This window comes from Bacillus rossius, chromosome 3 (assembly GCF_032445375.1).
Source record: "Bacillus rossius redtenbacheri isolate Brsri chromosome 3, Brsri_v3, whole genome shotgun sequence".
Lineage (NCBI taxonomy): Eukaryota > Metazoa > Arthropoda > Insecta > Phasmatodea > Bacillidae > Bacillus > Bacillus rossius.
Window position 1 is genome coordinate 11,052,655 of NC_086332.1, and position 19,441 is coordinate 11,072,095.

The following is a 19,441-nucleotide window of genomic DNA, read 5'->3' on the forward strand; positions in this document are numbered from 1 at the left end:
GTAATTGATACACGTTATGGTCTGGTCCTGAATTATTTCTTAGGCATATAACATCAAACTTTTGGCAATGGTATGGCAGAGAGCAAAGTTGATTGTTGGTGTCGAACAAACGTTTTGCGAATTACAATCGTGACTTGAGGCATTTGATTAACCTGCAAAGCTTCTGGTTAGATTTTACTTGTCTGACTCTTAAGGCGGCCCTAACCGCTAGAACAATTTTTCTGCAAGGTCTTAGTATCACTGTAGGTATCCCAAGACACTGAGACACGCTGGTAGATGGCAGTCTTTGCAGGTAACTGATGCTATATGACATCTTCAACTAAGTAATGAGCTTTGGTGCAGGTAAAAATGTTTTCTTATCATCTTTAATATAAAAGAGAATTTTAACTACGCGGAAAATGGGGGGCGGAACTCGAAAAGAGTTATAGTTTCGAATTTGGGAAAAATTCTTTAGCACTCAGAAAATTTTATCCATTAGAGGCATTTCCAATTACGTGATAATTCGTTTCTTTCTACTTTATTGGAAGATATTGGAGACACGCTTTGAATCAAATACAGTTGATTTTGTGCATAAAATAGTGGACAATTTTAATACGCTTGACACCTCTTCGACGGGAATATAATAAGTGACGATGAAACACAACAGGAATATTGGGGAAAGACGCGACAATGGCCTGTAGTGAGGCAAAATCCCAGCATTTGCCCATAGTGACTGCGGAAAAGCACGGAAGACCAAACTAAGTATGGCCGAACCCGAATTCAAACCAAGTTACTGTGGAATGAGAGTCTAGTGTCTTGCCAATGCACCATTTTTGCCATATACATTGGATTATGTGCATTAGTTACATAAATAGTTGCTTTAATACGGACATGAAAATTGGTAAAGTATGAGGAACGTCATGATGAAAAATCTTTACCAATTGTTTTACGTGAATACGTGTTATAACTCAGGGTGTCAGTTTGAAAAGTGGATTGTAACGAAATCAGGATAAATTTAGGAACGTTATAAAATATAAACCAGGCTTACTATATTCGTGTCTCGCATGCGTCATTAAAAACAATTTTTTTTTGTATAACTATAGGTCACTATGAGAAATACACAAGTTTCCCGAATGTTCGATTTTTAGTGACGAATGAACTTTGAGAGAAGATATTGGATACACGCTTTGAATCAAATACAGTTGATTTTGTGCATAAAATAGTGGACAAAACCAAGTTTGAAAATTTTTTTTAAAAATTTACGATACAACAACCGTGAGACGAAATTACGAAGAATAGTGCGAAAAAATTACAATGTCGAGGCATATGGGAAATTGGAATTGCAAGAAGGAACGGTTGGAAAAAAGAACAAATTGTAACGCTTCCAAAAAGGCGCCAATCACCATTGCCGATCATACCAGACTCTGCAGAGAGAGGAAGAAATTTAAGATGGCGGAAGCCTCCAGGCCTAGTACGAGTGCTGGAATATGAAATAACTAGAGACCTGCAAAATTCGCGGATTCATTCGGTGATAGGCTAGAATTCAAACACATATACCTCTTTGATAATTTTGCTATTGGCTTACCGTTAATCTGGACGAATCTCAACCAGTTATAAACCCTCAACCAAAGAAGGATCGAATCACAGACAAACCAGCTGAAACGACTTACAAGTCGGCAGCCAATGAACTTGCGTTATTTGCCCGAGTGTACAGGGGTATGTGCAGTCTATCCTGAAGGCCATCGAAACCGCGAATTTCGCAGGTCTCTAGAAATAACACATAAACTGAAACTATAAACAGTATTTTTTAACTTCTTATTCAACACACGTATTTACTTCAAAACTTACAGCCGTGTCCCGACACAGCCCACCCCATTTTTTTTGTTTTTTTTTATGTCATAAACGGTATTTAAAAACAAAAAACTTCAGTAAAATTACTTCACATGCAGTTAATTAATGACATCAGGTTAGTACATCGAGAAATTGAAATAAATATAATAAATACTATGTATAATGACTGTTTTTCAACGTCATCACAAAAACGAGCGAAAATTCTTGAACTTCAAACGCTGTCCAAAGACATGGGCCAATCACGAAGCCACGCAAGTAATGAGGAAGAACCTAAGCCGGAAATATATCTAGCCAGAAGTGTTGATGGAAGTCGAAAGCATTGTTTTGAAACTTCTGCAAGCCTTAGCTTCAACAACTGGAAACTTTTCTGATTGCACCAACGCCCCCGGTTATCTAATCCCGCGTTGTCTTCATAGCTGAACGATCCCCATTTTCGAAGTTTATCCTTTAACGGAAATCTGTGGCCAACACTTCTTTGATACACAGCTTACGTGGTGAGCCAGACAGTTAGGATGTTATTACGAAAGATGCTCCATCACGATAAGGAACTTTAATGAACAGAATACAAAGGCGAGGGAGACAGAGGGTTTCTTGTTCATAAGGCCTGTTGTTCGTGCGCAACTCGAAGTCTAAACTGGGACCAGTAAAATATCGTTTTTCTTTCGTTTTCAGCTCCAGAAGCCAGCTGAGAACTTTGCTGGAAATGACGACTTCCTGACAATAAAATTATGCGTTGCTAGTGACGACAACTCCAAATTTCCGAGACGGCAACTTATCGAACTAAATAAAAAATAAAGCCGAGGTAATGGCTCGGGATACCTTTCAGAGTGCGAAGTGTTCTTTTAAGAGAATTCTCCCTCGAACCACGTGGAACTGGTGTGAATGCGGCTGGTGGAAAAAGGAGGAAAGAGGAAGGGTGGGTGGAACGTGTCCTCTTTATTCGCTGGCGATATGGAAATTTTTCCTTTCTGTGGCCTCAAGCCACCCGATCGTCTTGGCACCTAAATATGAAGTCAGCAAAACTCCAGTTCGGACGTGGCGGGCCTGTCGTAAAGTAAGGGAACATTTTTTCCCCTCCCCGCGTTTCCAGAACGCCAGAGAATGGGCGGTTGGGAAGGGGGAAAGTCAGTGAGAAGGTGGCTCGCAGATAAAAATAGACGAGGCATGTCTTTTTTTTTCGGTCGCAAAGAAGCGGCCTGTATAATGCATAAACATGAACGAGAACGCAACAAAGAAATAGAGAGAGAGAGAAGTATGGGAGAAAATGAAGACTGGGCTCGAAAAGACGCGAGCCAGCACTGTCGCGTGTCGTGAGACGAGCGGGTGGGAAGAAAGAGGGAGGGAGGAGAGATAGAAAGAGAAAGTACAGCGAGATCTGTCGTGACGTTCTCAAACTTGGTCCATATATTTCTGGCGTTGAGGTGGCTTTGTTGCGCGCTCGGCTGACAGTCCTGCATTGATCAATTTCTCGGTGATACTGGAGTTTCCCGGCACCCAGAGAGGAAATATTTTCCAGCACGCAAATTTATAACCTATAAATTTCCCAACTTTTTTTAAGCCTTGGGAGACCTATAAATCTCTCAAATAAAGGTAGGATTATATGTGTGGAAAGAAAACCGAGAAAACGTGGGTGGATCTGAAATATATTTTTACCTGGCGAATGAAAAAAATAAAAATTATGCCTAAATCAAATGATAGCTTAAACGCCGAAGATAAAATGTAACGGTTTCAAACCACGAATAAAATAAAACTTATTTAAGACAGTTTAGAACTTGAGATGTTCGCTTAGCAATTTAGATAAATTAAAATGTATAACTAATTATCTGAAACAAGTGATTTCATAAAACTCTACCAAGGAATTCATAGTCGATTGTTGCTCTTTCATTCAAAATAAGTAAATTGTTTTCATATTTGTTAAATTTTATTGTTAAATTTGTATATAATGTATTATAAATTTATATATATTAATAGATAAAATGGGAGCTTTTATTAAACAAGTAGGTAATAAGGCTGGAGTAAAGTGGTAGGGTTTGTAAACGAGGTTTGAAAAATTAACAATTTTTGAAGCTTATGTTTTGAAACGCTTGTATATCAAATGTAGTACAAACTGTTTCTGGAAAAGTGCTTAGATGAATATATATTTTAAACGAACGTAGATCAGATATAAAACATACATTTTTTTCTTTGAAGTTTTGGTATAATAATTTTAAACTTCAAATTTTTTTTATAATTATCCTTTTTTTATAATTAATCTATTGAATACAACTCTTTATTATTGACTGAAGGTGTGCTATGACATTTAGTATGTTTGAAAACCTTCTGTCAACGTATTTTGACCAAAATATATTTGTGGAATTATTATATAACTCTTAAACATAAAGTTTCACAACACCCCCGAGGAAAAGCATTAGTGAAGTCTTATTAAATTTTGTGTATAAATGGTTATTTATGAATAATTATTTTAATACTGTTTAAATAATTAATTAAATGTCCCATGGCTTATAATCTGTTTAATCTAATGAGTATTTTCCGAGATGTTCCAAAATACCATTGAGAATTTAATTAAAAATTTTAGGAATGATAATAAATCTTGAACAAAATCTATTCGTCAGTCTAAATTACAAAAAAAAAAAAAAATACAATGAAATGTCAAGGTTGATCTAAATATTACTTCCATAAGCCATAATGGTTAGGAATCACGGACAGACACATGAACACAATAAGGTAAAAAATGCAAACCTACACACGTATAAGCACAGAACAAAACTCACACATACCTAAAACACACAAATACTACATATCTTTCAAGTTACAAAGTTTTCTAGGTTTTTTAATTTGAAATTTTGCTGCCATCAATAACAAAAAAATGAGACAATAAGTATAAAATATGTTTTACTTGTTAAATGAACAATTTTTGTTACGATTGTTTAAATAGATAGTTTACATCAGTTACACGTGACACCTGCTAAAAAAAACGAATTTATAATGTTTTATTTAATTTGAATTTTTATGTCATTTGTTATTTAGAGATTGGTTTACAAGCTAAATAACGATGTGTTCTATGTTGCAAATGCGAATCTCGGACACGAAATTGAATGCATAATTCTTTAAAAAAAAGTGCCATGCGTTATATATATAAACACATATATACATACAGATTATTCCAACCTTACGGCCGGTATTCTCACGTTTCCCTCCCACATATGCACCCTAATAGGGTAGGGTGGGAGTAGCATTCCAGTTTGCGTTTAATAGAATTCCAGAGCTTTAACAAAAACAGCACTGTTAGGGATCGCTCCCTGTTGTTTGATCGGGAGGGTATTAGGGCTTCGACAATGACCAGCGGCTGGGGCCACCAACCCAGCATAGTCACCGCCTCAGCCCCTCTACCGCACTCAGCTGACCAGACAGTTGTCTGTGTCCTGAGACCTTAGGTCCTGTCAGCACTGCTGGCGCCCACATCACACTGGGACCCCTCAAAACACCCAGTGAACCCGTGGTCCGGTGGAGGCCTATCCAACCTCTGCCAGCTGTCCAGGCTAGCACCGGAGCTGTGTCGTCGCTCACCACGTCGACTCCGCATCGGGCTAGGGAACCCTTGGAGCCTGCTCCAAGCGATCGGAGCACCACTACCAAGTACGAGTCCTACCCGATCAGAATCCAGGGCCTTGGAGGAAACCTCAGCCGCACACCATTCAATCTTTCATGGATTCTTCCCGTACTACTACCAACTTGGCGTCAATTCGGCAGACAGTTCTCCAGCTGCTAACCGACCGCCACTCTTCAGAGTTACTCCACAGGATGTCCTCGTCTCCTCGGACTACCCTCCGACCTGCCGTACCTCGGCCCGGCAGATTTACAGCCGATTAAGGCCCGGAAGTGCCTGAACTCATCCGGCGGCGACCGCAGGAAGCCATGGCTAGAAATGACAGAACAACTGTGCGTATGCTGGAGGGCCACGGGGTTGCCTCGGTACCTCCCCCGACCCCTGGACTAGGGGACTAGGGGAACGCCGAAATACCACAACGCCGAACGTACAATAACGCCGAATGCCAAATTGACTACAAAGCCGACAGCTAGAAAACTGCTGTGTACCACAACGCCGAATTACCACAACGCCAAAATTCATTAACCCCGAAAAATTTCATTGCAGGACTGCCACAAAGGTTAGGTTAGGTAAGGTTAGCACACAAATTCATTCAGTTGTTTTTCATTTTGATCCTGTGGCCCCCCTCCCTGCAGCAACATTTTTCGGCGTTGTGGTACACAGCTCTTTTTTAAGCCTGGGGGCACCAAAAACAGCGGCGCCCTTTTCAGTCAGTCCATTACCATAGGCCTGATCCATTCACTATGGGGCCCTTTGGGACCAAGACACCGAGGCTCGGCAGTCGAACCCCCCCAGAGAGGTTTCAAACGCATCTGCTTTTGCCCGCAGATCCAGCCATAATCCACCATTTCTGGTCCCATACATGCAATTGAGGATGCACTGCGGCACACACACATGCATACATACATAAGCAAAATGGGTTTTGATCTACATTTACTAACGCAAATTACCATGTAGTTTCCACGCCCGCCATTATAATTCGCTGCCAGAGCAGAAACGTCGACTATTGAATCATCCCATTTGCAGACCGAAATTTTAAATTATATAATGAATTTGCTCTGATAAAAGCGAAAAATAATTAAAAATGCACTTGTTTTCGTGTTGAAAATACACGTATAAAACGAAACTAGGGCACGAAATTTAATGTAGAATTTTTAAAAATGAAATATTAAGCTGAATAATTTTAAAATTCGTATTATAACATTAAGAATGTGTACATTTGTTTTTGCTTAAATGACTGAAATCATTCTGTAAATACTTCCTACAAACAAACTTTAAACTTATTAAGCTAATTTAAGATTTAACAATTAAATTTTGATGAAATTATTTCATTCAACATGGTGTCGAATATATTTAGGCTAATTTTTTTTTGTTTTTCTTTACTTAGACGAACTCTATGCAAGATTTACATTTCAGTGTTAACTAAAGGCTGTCAAAATTGTAATGCCAGGTTTCTAAACCTATTTTTATTATTTATTTTTATAACTTTAAATTATTACATGAATTATTAAATGGTACTTGATTTATTATAAAGATTTAATTTTAAATACAAATGCGTGGTGTAAGTTCTGCGATGTTCACGAAAGCACAATAATTCACGGACGAGTCACGTGGTCCGCCATCTTTTCGATTTTCCTGAGACTTCCACAGATGGCAGCACCGTGGCGTCACATTTCCGTTCATTGGACTTCCGTTCCATTCGCGAAATGACTTCTACCGAATGCCGTATACCGGGAGCCAAGATGCTAAATATCGAAAACTAAATCTTGAAGTAGAAAAACCACACACACACACATTCATACTCTCACTGGAATTCAAACCCAGAACTAATTTTTTTACCAAAGCTGGCCGGTGCTCCAAACGAACGGAAGGAAAATTATGACGACGTAGGATAATGAAATTGGAATTTGCAAGTGTAACTAAGGCAAAAAAAAAAATATATATATATATAGTTCTCGCCATTGCAAACACGCAAGACCTAACTTCAAACTTTCTCACGGATTTCAAAATTTCATTCCAGCGGCCATCCCGCGGAAATTCCTGTGTGGATTGTAACCGGCGCACCTGCGAGTAATTTTCTGCTGGTTTGTGTGTGTGTGTGTTAGGAGGGGGGGGGGGAGGGGGGAGGCGCTCGGGTGAGTTCGTAACTTTCTCCGCGGCTTACAAGGGTTGGCAACTCGGACGTTATTTGTCCTTCCCCCTCTGTATTTGCCCCAGAGGTTGCGTGCGGTACGCATTTCAAAAACCTGATTCCCGAGCGGACTGGAAACACGTAACATGATCTTATAAAAATGATACTTGTTGTGTCGTGATAAACGAATAAATCGGGTAGTTAAGGGGGTGCCTCCTATCTCAGGTCAAGATTTTATATTTACAATAATTACAGATGAACTTGTAGACCTTTTGAATTGTTTAACTTTCACGAATTGAAAAATATAAACAGCGCACACTTTTTGCATAATTAGCTGCCAAAGTTACATTTTTAACGTTTTTGGGTTGTGCAAATAAGGAGCATTTAATTTAATGCAGAACTGAAACTTTTTAGGTTTAACTGCAATGCCACTGCCTACTTCAAGAAATGGTTTGAATTTCTTTCAGAATATATTAATTAATTATACCTGGCATTTTTCACGATATTTGACAGCCAAGAAACAAGAAATGATGTTTGTGATAGAAATGCAAACCATATCATGAAGTAGCCTATTGCATTGCAGTTAACCAAAAAAGTTTCAGTTATGCATTAAATAAAATTCTCCTTATTTGTATAACCCTAAAACGTTAAAAATGCAACTTTGGCAGCTTATCATGCAAAAAGTATTCGCTGTTTATATTTTTCATTTTGTGAAAGTTAAACAATGGAGAAAGTCTAAAAGTTGATCAGTGATTAATATAAATATAAAATCATGACCTGAAATGGGAGGCACTCCCTTAATGTCTCGCCCACTTTTTGGTAATCAGAGACGATTAAGGGTGATTGAAATGAGGATGGATAATTGACGGAATGTATGGGTAGTGGGAAAAAAAAACCTACCTACTCACGGCAAAGTCCGTTACGTTTCCAAATGACGAAAAAACAGCTCTTGGACGTACCGGGAATCTAACTGGGATGATCTCGGTAAAAGTAAATATCGTCTAACAGTTTTTTTAATGTAAATATTTGGCGCGTAATAAAGTTAACTTCACCTCGTTCTAACAGTTGCCCGATCATCCGTCGAACTTTTGACTGATAAAGTCAAACACGGGAAGCCTTCATTTCACAGACGAAAGAGCCACACCCGAAGTTCCTCGAAGTTCATGCTCGCTTTTTTTTTTTCGTTCTATCTCATTGTATAAACCGGTGTGGCATTAAATTTTGCGGTCGATTAGGATAGGTTAGCTACATTATAAATACTTAAAAACATGGTGGATGGTTGGTTCTATTAGGTAAGTATAGCTACATTAAAAATACTGTAAAATCATTTTGTCGTTGCTTAGCAAATAACTTTTTAATATGTAGCTATCCAGGGCTAGGAAACCGTTTACATGATTTCACAGTATCTTTAATGTAGCTATCCTAACCAAATCAACCGTCCACGATGTTTTAAAGTATTTATAATGTAGCTAACCTAACCTTTCACAATGAACAAAAAAAAAAACGATGATTCACGATCGGGAGTTTGGCTCTCTAGTCTGTGAAAAGAAGGCTTCCCGTCAAACACAGCCATGCCTCGTGCCATAAGTCAGCCTGAGTCCGACTACCGGACGGAGGTTGGAGCTTAGAGACGAATATATTCTATAGCACTTAATGCTAAACGGCTGTATTATTAATGAAGCCATAGTAATAATTTATTGTAAAATAACGTCGGGCCCGAAGGGAAAGTAACTTATTTGATTCTCATTTTTGATGAAATACCAAAAAAACGCTAATACAACCAACATTTATTTATGAACATAAGCTTAAAAATCCATTAGTTCCCAACTTCAAAAATTACAAACTTCCTTACAAAAATTTTACACCCTATGAATTTTCAAAAATCCTTTCTTAGTGTTAACCTACGTTATATAAGAAACTCCTATGCAAAATTTTCTGATTATTGATCAACCGGTATAAACTGTGCGTTGGCAGTCAGTCAGTGTTAGAGTTTTATTAAGTTGAATAAGTTACCCAATTTAATAAATGAAAAAAATTGTGATATTATTATTATTTCCATACTTTTGAGCATGAAATTTTCGGTGTTTCCCAATCTAGATTCGAAACAAAATATTTCGCAACTGTAATCCATGCGTTTACATTAAGAGTAATAAATATTTGTATGGCTATAAGTTATTCAGTTTAATATTAATACGCATTGGCTTCTCCTGCTTAACATCGCAAGTTGATTTTACCGATTGCCGAAAATAAAGTACCATTTGTGAACTGACTTTCGTTGATATCTCTGTATATTATTACCTCGGCGGATGTCTGGATATTTGAATGGTTTAAATAGGTTTTAGAAAGTATCATTTTATATGAGTCTAAGTGATGTAACAAGCAAAAACGCATTGATTAATCTTAAAACAACAAATTTTATTTAATATACAACCAACAAAATATAACCACAACATTTTTAATTTTTAATTTTGGTTTTAACTATTACAGTTGACTGCTTAGCTATACAAATAGTTACGTTTACTTAAAACGAAATAGTAAATTCTCAATAAATCTACAAAATTTTCAAATGTTTTGTTATTAGTTAAATAATTTGGAATACAAAATGTTCTACAATTTTTACAAATGTTTTATAGTATTTGAAGACATTTAAAGCTGGATATTTAAATGAATTACTGTCTATCAAAACTATTACAAATAATATTTTATTAATAAAATTAAGAAAAAAAGTGGGGCATACAGAATTGTTTCAGGCACAATATATTTTAAAACTGCAAATACCTTTTTCAGTTACAAAGGGAACACACAAGATAAATATTCTTTTCTACGCTCTATATTTTAAATAGCTGAAACTGTACCAGGCCAGTGAAATTAGACTTAACATATATTAAGGCATTTTCGTATGTTAAAGCGTCAAGATCTGATGTTCACAGATTCACCGTTTATTTCCGCTTCAATTTGGAGTGAATTTGACGTCTCTAAGAACGGATTTCCTAGAAAAGTAAGATTTTTTTTTCTACCAGTAAAAATTGCTTAATCAGATGATTTTTTGTAGCTATAATTTCTTTCATTCAGAGCACTATTTCAGATGTAGAATGCATGTAATACTTCGGCCTCAACTGTAAATTACTAAAAGATACGCCGAAAACAGGGTATTCTGAAAACTTGAATTATTTTACATAGTTATGTTTACTTTCCATATTTTTTTACTTATACAGTTATTAAAAAAAATATTGTTGGGCTGTCGGATATGGTAAAATAACTGGACTCTGCACCTGAAAGCAAAGCAAGGATTTTGCGTATTTTTACGCTTTAATTTGTTATGTAAATTTCTAAAAACTTGTACATAGCCAAATGCAACAATTCGGCAACAACGTTAATAAAAGTGCATAATGTAGCATGTCTCAAAAATTGCATAGCCATATTTGCAGTTAAAACAGCAGCTTCAAACACATATAACATGTTGACACTTGGTTGTACAGGTTATAATATCAGTTAATGCTATAAGACACGCGAGGGTAGTTTGCTAAATTATTTCGCTTCTAATTTTCCGTGCTTTGCCCGTGATTTTTATTAAATTCATAAATATAACCATATTTAATTGTTTCTAAATGCGTTTTCTACTAATTATTAAAAGGTGAGCTAGTCATACGAAGACACAAAATAATCACAAGGCTATAATAAAAGTCAGAGTGGAATTTTGTGAACGGCATTTTGTTTTCAAATGGTTATATGTGTGATGTACTCACTCCTCTACGACTCGCCACTCTTTTCCCTCCTCACCCACTTTTTTTTGGAGCTGATTCACGAGAGTCAGTCAAGAGGCACTTGGCCGGCTCGTGATGGATTGTTGTGGGGGAGGGGAACTTTCAACCCCTTTGAAGGGAACTCCCCACCCCTCCGCCCTGGGCGGCCTTCGACGTCACCACGGACTGCCCCCCCCCCCCCTACTCCACGAGCACTCCGTCGCGACGACCGGCGTCCACGAAGCGTCCTTGCGAGGGCGTCCTTCCTGCGACGAGACCCGGCGTCGCCTCCGTCGCGGCGCGGCGACGTCACCAGACGTCTCTTTAACCGTCGTTTAGAGAATACTGACGTGCCGCTCGCAGAAAGCTACCCTTGTCTTGTGTTGTTTTTATTTCTCCAAAATGATTTTTTTTTACGTGACAACGTCTAATAAATCGATTAACGCCAGCTGCACGCACGAAAAAGTGTCCCGTTACACACATTTTCCCGTTACTATGTGTCCCGTTAAGCTCATTGTACGCTTGCGCCGCATCTATCTCTCTTCCACTCGATTGGAACGACCATCGATTTGACTTTTTCGAGGCACATTAAACTTGAAACACTCACATTCGTTTCCTACTTTTCCTATCATCATCCTATCCTTAACAGAATAACACAGATTGGAAGAAATTAAATAGCAAACATGTATAAAAGTTATAGTTAAAATAATATCTTCGTTAAAGTAATAAACATATTTGAATTAATGAGTGCAAATAAAAGTAAATGTATCAATTAAATGGTAGATTTCACTTCACTCCTTCTTTGTATCCATACAAAATAGTGATAATTAAATAAAAATGATTAAATTTTATTCATAAAAGTATGCAATCATTTCATCAATGTTTTGTTATGACTTCGTCACTTTAAACTATCGTCCGTAAACCGTCTTTACAGACAACTAATTTTTTTTTTTTGAATTAAAACTTTTCTACATGAAATAAGGTGAGACGAGACGATGACGTCATAAAAGCATAAAGAGAAAAAGTGAAACGCTTATAGCGTTTCGGGAAGTTTACCGATCACAAAGAGAGTTGTTTAACTGCAGTGTTGTTCGGCGTCGTGTTCGTGCGACTTGCATTTCTTCGGCGACACTTGGTTGTGGGGACGCCTTCACATTGCACACGTTATTCTGAAGCTTTTTGTAACTATTACTAACCTGAATTTGGAGGGTTGTGCAAAATTGAAAGCGCATAAATTACACATAACCTGTAATTGTTCTTGTGGCCCCCGGGCTACATTTATACTATTTTTTATATTTATGCTTTTATTTTTTTTACGGATTTATTTCCATCTTAAAGTACCCTTTTAATTTTGTAAAACTCAGTTGCTGTGTTTTTGTTTAATTATTTAATTATTGTGATTATTTCTTTTTTTGGTTATTCTTGTTTGGTTTCGTTTCTAGTTTTGTTACTATTCAATATATCGATTGTGTTTCAATGGCCAGCTACTGGGAGCGATACTTTGCTTCGCCGATGACGGCATCAGCGCCTGAGTACCGGCGGTGGCGGACTGAACTGTGGGCCGCGGGACTGTTGGACTGGGAGTCGCCGCGACTGGACGTGTGGAGGAACCACGCCGCGAGACAAGCATAGCCGCTTCGACTCTGCACCGGCCAGCCCATGCCGGGATCAGCAGTCATGGGGCCTTGCCTTGCCCGGAGGCGTATCTAGCTGCGATACCATCAAGAATGACGCTAAGGTAAAGAGGCGACACGTAGCATTTGGTGTAGCGGTTGTGGATCAAGAATATAATATTCGTAAGAAGCATAGTTTTGCGATGGGCGCTCATCTACGAAGCACGTTATACAGTGGGCTGTTACTGATTAGACTTGCCCATTAGATATGCTGAAAACATAACGAGTGAAAGCTACTTAGCATGACTTTGATTAATTTTCAGTGCGCCACAAATTTGTATGAATTTACGTCATTACGTCAAGATATTTGTAATTTAAATTTGGATTACATTTTTTGCCCACGGAACTAAACATTTTCAGTGAGGGCCCCCCGCCCCGGCGTAAAGAGTGACAATACACGGCACCTTTGACTGAACTGTATATTTTTTGTGAAGCTCACGGCTAACAGCTGATCGTCTTTAAGCAGCAAGACGTGAAAGTATTTATCCACGGGCGCAAATATAAATCCGGCTCTCAGTAGGACTTTTGAACTTTCATAATAATACAGTTTTTTTATACTGCATTTTGTCATATTTATTCCTATGGTATCAGTATTTTCTGATTATTTATTAGCGTTATATTTTCGTTATATTAATGTTAAAGTAGAATTAGGTAAATGCCGTGTACGATTCTTTAATTATTTTATGAGGCCTGCAAATGATGTTGCCGATATTAAAACTTTGCTTAGTATAACTCTGCTTTTTCATTTTAATAAGCTAAAGTCTTGCCGTGTACTTTTGTGAATATAATCCTTTTGATGGCTCGACCCCTTGGGTGGAGTTCCTGGAGTTTTATGCATATTTAAGTTTTTTTTTTTTAGTAAGGATAGTTACCCAGGGTGAGTCGAGGACGGGACCCCCCTTCCTATTTGATCGGAAGGCGGGTTTCATTCTGTACTTCCATACACACCAAAGCACTTCAAATCGCGATTTTAAGTATCATATTTAATTAACCACATAGATTGACATCAATATAAAATGAACAATTAATATGATTTTAGTTTTTGGAGAATAATCACGCAAATTTGTTACAGTGTTCCATCCATAAAATTTTTAATCATTTTCTTTCTGCTGGAGAAATTAAAGATATTAGCATGATATTTTTTTAATATATTTCAGGTTTTTCACATGGTTTGTTTTTATTCAGATCACGTGACTGACAAGTTACAACAGTACATAAGTATAAAAACAGTACTTAAAAAAAATCGTGACTGTGAGATTGCCAAGTGAGTTATAACTGAAAACTCACAGACTAGTTGTAGTTTTAATTCAGCTCACTAACAGCGCTGCAGGCAACGATGCCGCTTTCATCTGTGTTTTCTATGAAGATCTTGATAGCTAAAAAATGACACAAGGGTTTTAGCTTTAAATATAGTACAGAACCATTATAGGTTGTGTGTAAGTAATGTGTTTTTAAGTTTATATATTTCTTAAAATTATGTCCCTAGTAATATTAAGTGGCTTCAGAATAATCTGCGTAATGTGAAATTGACGTATCCGCAGTCAAAAGTTTAAGTGAAACAAACATGGTGCCAAATAGCAATGCATTTACGAACAACACTTTTCCCGATCGCTTCTAATTCCGTAAAGCTCTGAGCATTGCATTTATTTTTCGCTTTGAAATTTTTCGTTACGCTCCGTCGACGTCATCTCCTTTACTGTAAAGAAGACTCACATAAATAAAATTATACCACGCATTTCAAAAATCTTCAAAATACCAACTTAACGGGCTTTAATGTTGGGCGAACAATAAGTAATGTCGAACATTGAATCCTGCAACAATCACAAATTTTAGCACGTCCACCGAGAAAATAACAATCCATCATCCGCGACACGATGATGAAGAGTGGGTTTCCCCCCTGGAAATGTTCCCGCAGGCAATGCGCCGCGCAGATGTGTCATGCAGTGAAGTATCCCGAGACTCGCAGGCGCCGCGCCACACACAACACTCTCGCCAGGGGGAACGGCGCAGCGCTAATTGTGTTACGTGTCGCGGGCCACACTCAGCCAATTGCCGGGCGCGCGGGCGACTGCTCGCCGCTGCTGGACAGTGCCAGATACAGCCACTCGAGGACGCATCCTCCATTACATGCCGGTGGCGCTGTCTGGTGTTTCCCTTCACAACCACTCGCAGGACGGTCGCGACTCACCTCTCTTGCAGGGCGCACGGAGTGCGCTGTCAATTATTTTTTTCTAAATGTGTGTGATATAGAAACTACATGCGGTTACCTACTGATTAAGTTTATAACCATTAGTGAGAATGGTTTGTTGAAAGAGAAAACATTATGTATTTTAGTGGTCGTGAGAATAATGCCTAGCCTTCTTTTCTTTATTAAAAGCAATTAAAAGCAAAAGTGATTAACCAAATAACTTTCGAGAGAATTAATTTTATCTCCCTGCGTTTATACATCACTATTTTTTTATTTTTTTATTGTGTATTTATACATTGTTATGGTCTCGTAAATTGACTACAAAATATATATTACTAGCTGCAGTACCCGGCGTTGCCCGGACTGAAAACAGAGTGAAGGGGACCTTTTTCGAAATCAGATGTAGTTAGTAATTGTCTTCTTAATTTAAATGTCAAGTGTGCAAAATAACTTATATCACTTTCAGATCCCGACAGACGATGTTCTGCCAGTGTAAAGTTATTTACCTGTATATATCTAAAAATTGGTGGTCTGTATATAATCTAGAATCTATAAAGCACTATAGAAAAAAGCTAAAAAATAAGAGATTACTAATATTGAAAAGATTCCATATCTAGCTAATGCTCGGCATGCATTGCAATGCCTTATTCAGTTTTGTTTTTCTAATATGTTTGAAGTAGTTACACATATACAAATCATCTATCCATCTCTCTATTTATCTCTATCTACATCTATAAATCTATGTATCTCTCTATCTCTATTTATCTCTTTATATATACATATATACATATAAACCTCCCACTACCTCTCTCTCTTCTATATATAAATCTCTATATAGCTCTATACATATATATTTATCTAACCCATTTCATTCTCTATACATCGCCTTATCTCAACATATCTCTCTGTCTCTCTATCTCACTATATATATAAATATATATATATGTATATTACTACAGGATGTCTTTATATACAACATTCACAGCTTTTTTGTTATTAGACAATACAATCATGTTTTCTTTAGAGGTTACTCTTGGAAGAGCGACATATAATTGGACGCGTGCGATCGCTGCTAGTCATAAAGTGCTGTAGGGCGAAGCGCGGCCTTAGACGCGCTATTATAGGCACGCGCCGCCGGCTCCCCGGCCGGTACCGCCGCAACCGCTATGTCCCTGCATTTTCAATCTGTAATATCTTTGAAAATATTCATTTAAATTACATGATCTAAGGGTCATATTGATCTATATTAAATGCACAATGTATTTGAGGTACTTAATTGGGTAAGGATTAATGCTGTAATGCTTAAAATCGTTTCGTAAATAAGCCATTATTTCTCGTTAAAAAGGATAAAAAATGGTTATTGTGGGTTATCCCTAAGAGATAGACATATACCATCGTGGACATTTTTGTAGACATTTTTAAGGTGCACAATACTGTAGTACATTATTTTGATCTATCTCGTAGGGATCAGCCAGCGTTTGCAATGTAAACGAAAAAAAAAAATGTGTTTATTTACGACATCACATTAGAAACTTCTAAAATTATCAGTGCTTCTCTACTATATTATGCATGTATTATACATATGAACCACCCAAGTAGTATAGGAAAGTATTTCCGGGGACACGGGTTCTGGGTGTGGATTGTGATTGTCGGTCCGCCATCTTGGATTGTGACGTCACGGCGGCCATCTTGGAGGAGTGTAACGGGACACATCGTAACGGGACAAGTTTGACCTTGAATTTGATCCTCAAAATGTGCCAAAATCCGCCAAAATTGGGCAAAATTTGCCCAAAATTCCTCAAAAATCGCCAACATTTCCATTTCTGTGGAAAAAAGTTCCGCCAAAAATTCGCAAAAAATTCCTCAATTCGAAAATCAGGATTTCGAAAATCCTCAAAAGTCGTTTTGCCCTAGAAAGAACCCTAATTCCTAAAACTGGCTTAAAACTCCTAAGAGATAGCCGCTTATAAGCCATTTCTAGGAATAAGTATACCATGACCGCCATCTTGGATTATGTCGTCACCGATGCATTTTTCGTTACGGCCGCCATCTTTAACTTTTTTATTTATTATCCGATTTTAATAAAATATTTTTTAAAAATTATAAAAAAAATTAAATAATAAAATTTTAATAAAACATTTATATAAAACAAACATTAACGACACGGAGTTCGGAGTCCTCGGTTCGAACCCGGTGAGGGCAAAAAAAAATTAAAAATGGCGACAGGCTCCTTCCTTAATGGTGGCTGCAGGCAGACTGACTCCCACCACTTTTCTTAAAGCAGATATATCGTCACCTAGTATGACGTCATGTCCGCCATCTTGTCTTCGTTGCTGGAGACCACCATCTTGTTTTCGTCGGCGAGAGTGCGCTGACGCCATGTTAGTTTAGTTCTTATCCGCTAGAGTGCAGTAATCATTTATTACTAAGGTGCCCGCCATCTTGAAATTTGGACGCCATATTGAAAATCCGTAATTATTTAGCTAGAAATTCGGGAAAAATTTCTAAATTCGTTAAATAAATCACTCATTAATTTACATATTGATTCGATGGATTCCTGTCCTTGGTTCGATACCCGATCGATGCAATAATGTTTAATTTTATGTAAAAAATAATAATTTCAATAAACCATGTTCAACATTCGTAAAGAGACTCTAAATCCTCTACGACCACCATCCTATCAGACATCAAGACCACCATATTGGAAATGCGTAATTTTAATGCTAGAGATCCGGGAAAAAGTTCAGAAATCATTAAATAAATTTCCGATCAATAAACTGATTAATTAGATCGACTAAGGTCCTTGGTACGATCCCAGGCCGATACAAAACAACTTTAATATTTTAAAAAAGCACCACTAAAGTGTAAGGTTCGAGGAATTAAACACCGCAAGTTCTTTTACAAACATAATATTTATTACATAATTTCTATTCTACTACAGGATCACTTACGAAAGCCAGCAATCTTATAATCATTTAGTTCCGCAGCGGTGTGAAATGACTAATTCTTAGCTCCAATCGGTTTATACTAGACAGAGTCCAGCCAGAACCTTTACAGACATAGTCCACCTCTTCTTGACAGAGTTTCTGGATACCGTTTTTAACAGTTTGCTTCACATCGTTAGAACTGTAAATTACTGCAGCCGATGTCTTGAACGCACACTTCTTCACTTTGTCATCGAACGGATATGGCTTTCCATATATACAGTCCAACCACAAGTTATATTTCAAAGGTCCGTTTGTTGCTACATCATCAGTAAGCTGATTGATTATCTTCTGTCTGATATCGTCAAGAAAATTACAAATGTCCTTCGACTCACCGAACGTATTTAGATAATAGTAGTCTTTCAAAGTTCCACGAAATGCAGACTGCGCCAAGTAGAAGCCATTATCGTTCACTTGTAATGCTCCGAACACAGTCTTAGGTTTAGTTCCATGTTCAGACGTCATAACAATCGGTTGCTGGGCATCTGTTTTTTTGGTTGTACGCTTTCGTGTCTCCAATCTAAAGCGAGGAGCCAAAATGTCGGCAGGTAGTTCAGCAGTAGGAGCACAGACTCCACCTATACATTTTTTCGCATGTTGTCGCAAACTGTCAATTCGAGTAAACCATTTAAGGCACTCATCACATCGAAACTTCATGCGAGAAGGATTCTTCGTGCATTTGCTCCGCTCATGTCTTCGTGCATCATGGGAAAATGCGAACGACGTATCACAGTAGCTGCAAGGATACCGTGGTGATGAAGACGATCCTTTCAGACCCGATCCAGATACAGACGTTGCAACAGTAGTACCATTTCCAGGCATTCTCTTATGCACATCGATGCATCGTTGTTGCGCCGAAACCTTTACTTTCTGCCGCACAGCAGGACCTTTGCATGCCTTCATGTGCGTTTTCATATTATCTTTTCTGGCAAAATGCTTATGACATTTCTCACAAACAAACATTTTACGATATAGGTTCTTGGCACATTCGCTCCTCTCGTGTCGCCGGGCATTGCTGTTGTTTGAGAAAATCTTGTCGCAGTAACAGCACCGATGTTCGCTAGTTGTCAAATCAGCATCCATTGAAGTCTCCATCGAGGTCGTATCGTCGATCGTCGTGGTTTCCTGCACATCCAGCTCAGTAGTCATTAAGCTATCTTCTGCTGGTGGTATCACATCTGTTGAAATCTCCTCCAATGTCGACGTCGTCGTCGTTGCCAACGGGATCTGCTCCACCATTGTCGTCGCTGACGTCAAGGTTCCCGTAGACGATGGTACAACGTCC